This window comes from Amblyraja radiata, chromosome 3, assembly GCF_010909765.2.
Source record: "Amblyraja radiata isolate CabotCenter1 chromosome 3, sAmbRad1.1.pri, whole genome shotgun sequence".
In the NCBI taxonomy this organism is placed as follows: domain Eukaryota; kingdom Metazoa; phylum Chordata; class Chondrichthyes; order Rajiformes; family Rajidae; genus Amblyraja; species Amblyraja radiata.
The window spans coordinates 2473632-2484984 of record NC_045958.1 but is presented as its reverse complement, the minus strand read 5'-3'; the positions used below and the strand labels follow the sequence as shown (position 1 = coordinate 2484984).

The window sequence follows — 11353 nt, the reverse complement described above, 5'->3', positions numbered from 1 at the left end:
GAGAGCAGTGGACTCAGTCTAGTCCATTATGGCCACAGCCCACCCCATCATTGAAAGCATCTACCTGCATGATGTGTGCTGCAAGAAGACAACATCTATCATCAAGGATCACCCACCATCTGAGCCATGCCGTCTTCTTGCCTCTACCATCGGGCAGGAGGTTCAGAAGCTTGAAGTCTCAATGCCACAAAGTTTGGCAACAGCTACTTTCCTACAACTGTCAGATTCTTGAAGAGATCCAAAACTCATCTCAGCAACAGAACACTAGAGACCACCTCTTGTACCACCGTGGCCTTGTTGTCTATTGTATTTTGCACTAAAGTCATATTTTTGCCTTGTCATAAGGTCAAAAGTGATAGGAGAAGAATTCGGCCATTCAGCCCATCAAGTTTACTCCACCATTCAATCATGGCTGATCTATCTCTCCCTCCTAACCCAATTATCCTGCCTTCTCCCCATAACCCCCAACACCCATGTCTTTTTTATTTTCACTGCATATAATTGATGTGTCATTTATATATAATTTATGTTTTGTGTGTGGTCTGCAACTCCATGTGCCTGTGAAGAAGTTGCTGCAACTCCATGTGCCTGTGGAGAAGTTGCTGCAAGTAAGATTGTCATTGTACCTGCACCTCACCCTGCTTATAGCAAAAGGATTTGAGTATAGGAGCAGGGAGGTTCTACTGCAGTTGTACAGGGTCTTAGTGAGACCTCATCTGGAGTATTGCGTACAGTTTTGGTCTCCAAATCTGAGGAAAGACATTGTTGCCACAGAGGGAGTACAGAGAAGGTTCACCAGACTGATTCCTGGGATGTCAGGACTTTCATATGAAGAAAGACTGGATAGACTCGCCTTGTACTCGCTAGAATTTAGAAGATTGAGGGGGGATCTTATAGAAACTTACAACATTCTTAAGGGCTTGGACAGGCTAGATGCAGGAAGATTGTTCCCGATGTTGGGGAAGTCCAGAACAAGGGGTCACAGTTTAAGGATAAAGGGGAAATCTTTTAGGACCGAGATGAGAAAAACATTTTTCACACAGAGAGTGGTGAATCTGTGGAATTCTCTGCCACAGAAGGTAGTTGAGGCCAGTTCATTGGCTATATTTAAGAGGGAGTTAGATGTGTCTAAAGGGATCAGGGGGTATGGAGAGAAGGCAGGTACAGGATACTGAGTTGGATGATCAGCCATGATCATATTGAATGGCGGTGCAGGCTCGAAGGGCCGAATGGCCTACTCCTGCACCTATTTTCTATGTTTCTATGTTATGCATACGACGATAAAACTCGACTTGGCTTCATCAAAGGCTTTGCAATAACCACCATTACATTTGATTCATCCCCCTGCCCCGTTGGACAAAGCAGCGTGAGATTCCCACTGCACAAAAGTAACACTGGTGGAGAAACTCAGCGAGCTGTTGGCACCGAAGGAATATTTCTCCCATCTATGCCAACAGCAATGGGTACATAACATAGGGTCAAGTCAAGACAAGTTTATTTGTCACATACACATACGAGATGTGCAGTGAAATGAAAGTGGCAATGCTCGCGGACTTTGTGCAAAAAGACAAACAACCAAAAACAAACTATAAACACAATCATAACACACATATTCTTTTACATAATAAATAATGGAAGGAAAAACGTTCAGTAGAGTTAGTCCCTGGTGAGATAGGCGTTTACAGTCCGAATGGCCTCTGGGAAGAAACTCCTTCTCAACCTCTCCGTTCTCACAGCATGGCAACGGAGGCGTTTGCCTGACCGTAGCAGCTGGAACAGTCCGTTGCAGGGGTGGATGGGGTCTCCCATGATATTGTTGGCTCTGGAGTTGCACCCAGTCTATGTGGAGAAACCATTTACTCTGCGATTCCATAGCCTCAGTGTCCCACGCACTTTGCAAAGCATTTGTATCATTGAGCATTTGGGACAAAATAATTCAGAATAAACCATTTTAAAGTACTACATATCAAGAACGAGTGCTCAGGGATCCTGTATGAAAATGTACAATAGGGTCCAGAGTACAGCGGTAGTTGCGGCGCATTGCCCAAAGGGGGCAGTATACCCTAACCTGCCCCCAGCAAAATCCCAGGACATGATCTAGTTAGCAAAAGGCATCTGAGGACTGATGTCCTATATACAAACCAGCGCCTGCCTGCCTGCCCAGCTCACTCACTCACGCCCAATCAACAGCACCGGAGGAGAAAACTTTGCTGAACGAATCTTGCGAGACTTTCAGTAACCAAGTTACACAAAGAAACCGCTTTTTGTTTCAATGAGCCTTGCTTGTGCTGGAGATTCTTATTAAAAGTCCTGTCCATTGCTGCCTAGGAGGCTGGTTTTGTGCTCTTTTAATGTTGATATGCATTCTAATGGAAATTGTACCCGCTTTCGCTGACCCCCCCCCCCCCCCCCCCCCTTCTCCTTACCACTCCACCCCCTCTCCCCTCCCTCCCTCCCCCCCTCTCTCCTCCCTCCCCCCTCCCTCCCCTTCAGAGTTGTCTGGATGTCAGCAAGACATTGTTCCACAGAATGAGAGAGAGCATTTGAGAAAGTGGACACGGCTCCGAGTTTGACTCCATTCCCCAGATATTACACACACGCCGAGTGTTAGCAGGCGAACTGATGCCACATCCAAGTGAAGATGAGGACAAATGCTCGGAGCAACATTTATTTGCCCCACAAAACCCCTGTACTAATTTCCACAGCCAAACCCCTGACGTTGATGGGTGAGAAGCGTTGAATTGATTCTAAGTCTTGCAGCTGAACCGGGTCCCCCTGTTCCTCGCCAGCTCTGGCTAATTGTGGGTCGGCTCCGTCTGGGGAAAGTTTCCCGAAATAATGCTAAATAACGTTTTATTGTAGAATTTGATACCTCCCTCTGTATATCCTGTTGGAGTCGCACATTTAACAAACTAAAGGGGTGGTGGAGGGGGGGGGATACAATCCGCCCAACAGTCTTTTGTTCATTCAGCCCGTCCCCCAATTTGAACAAAAATGATTTATTTGAAACGGATTTCACATTCGCATAGTGTATTCTGTTCTAATTTCTGTTGCCACCAGAAACCGCGTGTGCGCCAACACAGATAGCCATTTGCCAAGATGATTTTAATACGAGGTGTTTAATTCGCCCGTGTCCCTGCCATCCGTGTCCCGAAAGTTAAACAATGCAGTTGTGTTGAAAGGAGCATTTTGTTTTTTTTTGTCGGATCACCAATATAGTTTGCTGTGGGGGTCTGCTTAACCCGCTGAAAACTTCTGCTGTAGAGAGTTTCTCTTCCCGGATTCGGCGTTCCTGCACCTACCAGCGATGCGTTTGCATGTTCTCTCCCCCCACCCACCCCCCAAGTGACTCCGACCAGAGTCTATGCTATCCAGGAACTTGCCTCGCCTCCGCGTCTACAGGACCGCACAAGTAATGGATGCACGATGCACACATGTAATGCATTCAATGCAATGAACGATACCTTTGCAATTCTCCTTCTTCCCTTACACGCGTAATACATGGCTGTACTTAATTACAGCGCCCTCCGTTAAAGTTCCCTGCATCCGCCCGCCCGCCGCCACCACGGTCGCACACTCACGTACATTGGATGGATGCAAAACTTTTTTTGTTCACCTATGCCCAAGCCACAAAAACATGCGCTCACTCAACCCACTCACTCACCTTATGCACTCGGTGCAGACGCGCGCATTCGCACCGCATGCATCAAATGCAAGTTACTCTCGCACCCCATAAATCTATTCCTTTCACAGAGTCATACACTTTCAAACAGGAGAGTCAAAAGCGCGCGCACACACACACACACACACCACCTTGTGTAACACACACACTCACACTCACACACACACACACACACACACACTCTCACTCACACACACACACACAACCTTGTGTAACACACACACACACACACACACACAACCTTGTGTAACACACACACACACCCACACACACACCAACACACACACACACACTCAGTCCCCGGCGCATCCACTAACATTGCCCACAGCTCCTACTTCCCACGTTCCCCATCCATACATTGTCGTTTTGCACGGATTTGTTTCCCTACTCTTTCCTTCACCAGTCCCTACCCTGTCAGTCTGATCCTTGCATTCCTCCCGTCTCTCACGTCCCTTCTATTCACATCCCCCCTTTAAATCCTTATCTCTGAACACTTCCAACCTTTCAGCTTTCTGACATGCCTGGAAGTCTTTGTCAACCCTCTATTATAGAGGGGGTTTTTTCTCGCCAATTAAGCATAGACCGCAGTGCTGAAATTAGTTTTAATAGGGTTATTCAAACAGAAAATCGACCTTACCTCTCAAGAGGCCGAGCACATGAGGCAGTCCTTACAAAACGTGATTTATAGTCCCACGACCAATATTGCAGTAGTTCCCGTCGTTGAGAAGTCAAGAGTCGACTGACTGTAGCCCGGGCTCTGTTTCCCGGTGGCTCTTTAAAGACCCCTCCTGTTACAGCGTGTAACCGTGTCCCACAGTGTCTGTTCTCAACCGGAGGGGAGAAAAGAAGCACAAATCTAAATTGCTGCAAGTTCAAATGCGGATTTGACACCTATCATTATTCCGTCAGCATCAGAGGAGGAGCCCCCACAACTTCGGGGGCTGGGTTGCCGGAAAAAAAAAAGGACATTTGAATCTCTGATGAATTACCGAGAGCCAATTGATGAAAAGACTCCCACGACTGCGTTTAACCCTTAAAAGGACAATGTCTACCACATGAAGTCTACAGTTTCTTAAACCGCTGAGCCACGTCGTCCCGTGAAGAGATCTCTTTGATATATCTGATCTTTGATGAAATGCATCTGGCCTATCGTTTCCTCAAAGATTTGTTTAAATGAATGAAAAAGGGGGCACTATTTATAGCCATCGGTGTGGTTTGACGTGACAAGGCTGACTGCCCGCAAATAGCCGGGAGTGCAGGTACACAGGAAGCAGTTGCTATTGCTTGGTGCGTGCGAGAGGCTTCACTGAACCTCTTGTGTGGGGTTTAGTGAGAATTTAGTATCAGCTCCTCACACAGCCCCCGCCTCCAGACTTCTCATCTCGTTCAAAGGAGCCGGTGCTTCCCAGCAAGTACCTACAGGGCGGAATCCGGCTATTGTCGAGTTATCGTCAAGCAGTCCGCTCGGTGTGACCGAGGGTCCCACTTTCCAAGTTAACTGGCCACAGCCGTGTAAAACCCGAAGGCAGAACAATGGGGAAGCGAGCTTGTGAAGTTAAAAACGCGCTGTGCCTGCCTGATATGCATCAATGGCCAGCACAAGGAGACTGCGGATGCTGGAATCTGCAGCAAATAAAGGGGGGAGAGCGGGTGCAGAAACTTAAAGCAGCATCTGTAGAGGGTAGTCAGTCGGCATTTCGGATCGGGACCCTTCATCTAGATTGCTAATTGGCAGAGCATAATCGGCTGGTGTTTAGAAGCGTTTCCTAGGAATCATTTACCTTGGGCGTTTTTTGAAAAAGCACGATATCCCAAATTACATGTGGCCTGTCTTAAACAATGAGAGTGGGGTTGGGACTAGGATTCCAATTGCACACTGAGTGTTGACAATCAAGGACAACCACCGGAGCTGATTCTTTTCCCTGGAAGCACTAAACTATATTGCATACGGTTCGCCCTAGACTGGGGTGGTAAATTATCAGCAAGCAGACCGCACACCCCCTTTTGAAATAAATCGCCCAACCGAATCTCGCAAACATCATTTGTGTCCCTTTAATTACTGTTAACACCCGCTCGTGTTTCTTAAACCACAATAGTGTGTGCACGTTTCAATGGTAAAAAGAGAACCTTCCCCCAGAGAACTTCACCTAATACACCAGCCACTGCTGTGAAGCTGTTACAAGCGCACACACACACACACACACACACACACACACACACACCTCCGCATTCGGCTCCGCTACAAACTCATGGACTCCCTGCCGGAGATACAACGCTGAGATTTTGCAAAGAGCATCGTGCACTCAAAACACATTGGAAATCATTCCCAGGCAACTATATTAAAGCAAGGTCCACGCCACGTTTTCAACACGAGCTTCACTCTGGAGGTAAAGGATTTCAGGACAACCTATAGAGGTTGCAAACTGCATTAAAGCCGCAGACCCAGCTAGCACGACGATACTCCGGAGACAAGCGTTTGAATTGTTTTAAGAAGGAACTGCAGATGCTGGAAAATCGAAGGTAGACAAAAAATGCTGGAGAAGCTCAGCGGGTGCAGCAGCATCTATGGAGCGAAGGAAATAGGCAACGTTTCGGGACGAAACGTTGCCTATTTCCTCCGCTCCATAGATGCTGCTGCACCCGCTGAGTTTCTCCAGCATTTTTGTCTACCAGCGTTTGAATTGAGTTGGGATGTGTCACGGTTTATCGGGAACTGTAATCTGTGCTTGGAGATTATCCAAAACAGCATCCCCTCCCCCTTTAGAATTAGAGTCGAAATAAGTGGGGAGGGATAGAAGCTGGATCAAAGATAGAGACAAAAAGCTGGAGTGACTCAGCGGGCTCTGGAGAGAAGGAACATGTAGCGTTTCGGGATGAGTCCCCTTTTCAGAGATGCTGCCTGTCCCGCTGAGTTACTCCAGCTTTTGGTGTCTATCTTCGGTTTAAACCAGCATCTGCAGTTCCTTCCTACACGTAATGAGTATCTTCTTGGTTTAACGTTTTGAGGTGCTGGGGGGGGGGGGGGTGATCTAAATTGAGTGTCGGGACGAAGAGCGGGGTTTAGGGTTAACAGGGTTACGCTTTTGGGTTTCGAGCGAAGAAGCGAGTATAGCCTTTATTCTGGATTTGGTGGAATCGAGCAAAGATCCTATAGCGGAGCGATCTTTGGAATAGAGTAGTGACCGTTCAGAATTGGAAGGGACAGAGGAAGTGATTGCGGTTTGGAGATGGGACGAATGGGAAAACGTTCTCCTTTTGGAGACGCGATGCCGGGCACCGATCTCACGATTGAAGAGGAAGGAACTGCAGATGCTGGTGGACACAAAATGCTGGAGTAACACAGCGGGCCAGGCAGCATCTCTGGATAGAAGGAATGGTGACGAAGTCTGAAGAAGGGTCTCGACCCGAAACGTCACCCATTCCTTCTATCCTGTTCCTTTCAACGACTCCAGCATTTTTGTATATATCACCGATCTCACGGTTGGATGGGGAGGGGAGGGAGAGGGAGGAGGGGGGTGGTGATTCTTGGTCATGTGTCGGGATGGGACTACGGCCGATGCTGCCAGCTCCAGCTCCAGCTCCCTAACCTTCTCTGCTGTCTGTGCGTGAGGTTTACATGTTCTCCGGTGGGTTTCCTGTTGGTGGTTTATGGGTTAATTGGCCACCACGATGTAGGTGGTGTTAGGAGAATGGTGGAAAGGGAAGTCATTACTGATCACCTGAGTAGGTTCCAGGGAAGTGAGATTGTTCTGAGACACGGTGGGCTGAATATTCGGCGAGGGGACTTGAGTGATTGCGTAAAAGTGTGTTGATTGGGATTGGAATGAACTCGAGTTGATTTCGGTTTGGATCTGGGGTGAAAGAAGGAATGGTTTTGATTTACGGATGGGACCAGCGGTGCCATAAAACACGAAGGCTGCTAGATAGACGCGAAATGCTGCAGTAACTCAGCGGGACAGGCTGTTACTGCAGCATTTTCTATCTCTCAGTGCTATAAAGTGCCCGTTTCGCCACGCACTGCTTGGACAAACATTTCTGGGCACCCTCTCCCGTTTTCCCTTTGTCTTTGAGGCTAGGATCCACACGGCAACGTTCAGCTTTCTCGCAAACTTCCTCGATTGGCCATTTCCATGTTTAAGGCTAGAAGCATAGATCAGAGAGCTCTATGATCTTTGGATAGAGGGTCTGAAGTAACAGTATTAACTGGGGCATTTCCGTGGCAGGTGACGAATCCGGGCTGTGAGCTCGGGGTGTGAGCGGGGCGCGGCGCGGCCCCTTCTCTCCGGCCGGCGTGGTTCCCTCGCTCCAAACATCCTATAGGAAGCTTGGTTTCCTCCTTCGAATCAGGAGCCTTTGTCATTGAAAGGTCCATTCACTCTCCAGTGGTAACTCGACTTTGATCGACGCTGTTCCTCCGCAGTCATTTCTCGCAGCCCTGCAGTAAAAATAATTAGCCTCCGAAAAGCCAAGACACACACCACCGCGGCAAAAATAAAATCTGTGCCTTGTTCGCCGATACAGCGAGCGATCTGAATATAATGCGTTTGAGACTGGGAGCCCTGGTCTAAAAAGTTTCAAACGCTACTGAGCTGCGCTCTCATTCCCCTGCAGGAGTTCAGTTGCCAGAGGTCGGGGTGTCTTATCATAAGTTTCTCTGAGACCCGGTTAAATGCAGGGGAAATGCTCTGGTGAGAAATTGTGTGTTATAACTCGATTCATTTTGCAACGACCACTCTGCGGTCAAAAGCAAAAAAAAAGAAAGAAAAAGCTTTCAAATCGAGCAAGTGTGTGTTGGGGGTGAGAGATAACTCGATACAGTGGATCAAATTCCCAATTTCTCCCCGGTGCCTGCAATTTCTAACCTGCAATGATTAAATAGCTTTTTTTTTTAATGTTCCAAGTCATGCGGTATTGAGCAGGGAGGGGAGTACATAAGAGTAATGAAAACTCTGCCGTGCGGCATTGTCTTTCTCGCTTAAGTACCATTTCGATTTGCAAATGCCTTTTCAACAGTTCCCCAGTTTCCGACAGACTTGCCCTCGCCAGCTGGAGAGGGGGCTGGCGTATTCCACCGCTTCGCTGAGACCATTGCAACGTCGGGGCGTTTGATCCTTGTTTAAACACCACATTTGGGCTAAAGGATTCTGATTTTAGATGACCAGCCATGATCATGTTGAATGGCGGTGCTGGCTCGAAGGGCCGAATGGCCTAAGCCCTGCACCCCTTTTTGGAAGGTACACAAAAGTGCTGGAGGAAACTCAGCGGGTGCAGCAGCATCTTAGATCTTAGATGCACCCGCTGAGTTTCTCCAGCACTTTTGTCTACCTTCGATTTTCCTGCATCTGCTGTTCCTTCTTCAACATCTATTTTTCGATGTTTCCTTCGCTCCTGTGTGCCGGTTAGTGGGGGGATACGCCTTTTAGTGGGGGGGATCCGCTGTGCCGGTTAGTGGGGGGATCCGCCTTTTAGGCTTTGTTTCAAATGTGCCAAGATTTCCTTCCTTGTGCGTCGCTGGGCGAGTTTCATCCAATTCCCAGTGACGTGGTAGCAACGTCGACTTCCCAGGCAGTTTTCAACATTATTTGTTACCCCCTCCTAGTTCTGAGACCTTGTGAAACAAAAAGCAGCGCAGCTTTATGGGGGCGGGGATTCTTCGGCAGAGAATGCGCTATTGTTGGTGCGTAAAGACAGTGTTACCTTGCACTAGTCGGTAAAAAATACATTGATGCTCTTTGATTCAAGTGAGTTTATTGTCATGTGTCCCTGTATAGGACAATTAAATTCTTGAAATTCATTTGAACCGGTGGGCCGGTGCTCATCCACAAGCCTCATATCTCACAGGGCGGCTGATCAAGCGACGACTCCGCAGTCCACGGGTCAATTTGGGTTCCAGCTTTAATCGAGTTATCCATGATCTTCCCCCCTATTAACTGAGACTTGTAGTTGAGGCTGCCGAGAGAAGGAGAACTGAAGTGAAGTCTCCTTTATTGTCATTCAGACCTTTCGGTCTGAACGAAATTTCGTGCCTTACAATCATACATAGAATAAAATAACAGAACACACAATAAACACAAATTTAACATCCACCACGATAAGTTCACCAGGCACCTCCTCACTGTGATGGAGGCAAAAGTCTTAAAGTCTCTGTCTCTTCCCTCCTTGGTCTCCCTCTGCGTTGAGGCGATCCAGGCCTCCGATGTTGTGACTAAGTCCTGCGGCTGAATCTGAGCTCCAGGAACGGGCCGGTTCAAACTCCGCGGCCCGGGGCGGTCGAATCTGCCGAAGCTGCCGCCCTCCAGTCCAGCGGACGAAGCTGTTGGTACGGGAGCTCCGGAAAAAACAGGTCACCAACCTGGGACCTGCGAGCTCCCGACGTTGTCGTCCACTGGGCCCGCGGCCGAGCCTCCGAGGCTCTGAAGGAAAAAACTGTGTGGAAATTGGAACATCCAAACATATTTTCAATGCTGTAGACTTAAAGTGCTGGAGTAATTCAGCAGGTCAGGCAAAACCATCCAACCACAACCAGGGAGCAGTGCTGAATCACTACCTACCTCTTTGGTGACCCTCGGACTATCCTTTCGGTAGGGTCCCTTCTTCAGACTGGGGCAAGTTATTTTACACATGGGATATGAGTGCCTAGAACACACCGCCAGGGCTGTTGGTGAAGGCAGATATGATAGTGGAGTTTAAGAGACTTTTTGATGGGTACATGAATATGCAGGGAATGGAGGGATATGCATTATGTGAGGGTAGATAAGAGTAGGTCTTGGCATCAGGTCCAGCACAGATATTATGGGCAGAAGGGTCTAGAAGATTAGTTAAAACAAATGTACCTACACCCTTGCAGTCAGAAACGGGTGAATTGATTATGGGGAACAAGGACATGGCAGACCAATTGAATAACTACTTTGGTTCTGTCTTCACTAAGGAAGACATAAATAATCTGCCGGAAATAGCAGGGGACCGGGGGTCAAATGAGATGGAGGAACTGAGTGAATTCCAGGTTAGCCGGGAAGTGGTGTTAGGTAAATTGAATGGATTAAAGGCCGATAAATCCCCAGGGCCAGATAGGCTGCATCCCAGAGCACTTAAGGAAGTAGTCCCAGAAATAGTGGATGCATTAGTGATAATTTTTCAAAACTCTTTAGATTCTGGAGTAGTTCCTGAGGATTGGAGGGTAGCTAATGTAACACCACTTTTTAAAAAGGGAGGGAGAGAGAAAACGGGGAATTACAGACCAGTTAGTCTAACGTCGGTAGTGGGGAAACTGCTAGAGTCAGTTATTAAAGATGGGATAGCAGCACATTTGGAAAGTGGTGAAATCATTGGACAAAGTCAGCATGGATTTATGAAAGGTAAATCATGTCTGACGAATCTTATAGAATTTTTCGAGGATGTAACTAGTAGAGTGGATAAGGGAGAACCAGTGGATGTGTTATATCTGGACTTTCAGAAGGCTTTCGACAAGGTCCCACATAAGAGATTAGTATACAAACTTAAAGCACACGGTATTGGGGGTTCAGTATTGATGTGGATAGAGAACTGGCTGGCAGACAGGAAGCAAAGAGTAGGAGTAAACGGGTCCTTTTCACAATGGCAGGCAGTGACTAGTGGGGTACCGCAAGGCTCAGTTCTGGGACCCCAGCTATTTACGATATATATTAATGATTT

At 47.8% G+C, this 11353-nt stretch overlaps 1 protein-coding gene across 1 annotated transcript in view; it reads right to left on the bottom strand.

Annotated features, from left to right (window-relative positions):
• Positions 1 to 5244, bottom strand: part of LOC116970737 (versican core protein-like) — a 153303-nt gene extending 148059 nt beyond the window's left edge. The window contains exon 1 of the mRNA XM_033017213.1: positions 4320 to 5244. The gene's annotated coding sequence lies outside the window, so the exon portion shown is untranslated. The remainder of the gene's footprint in view (positions 1 to 4319) is intronic.
• Between the last annotated feature and the right edge of the window lie 6109 nt (positions 5245 to 11353).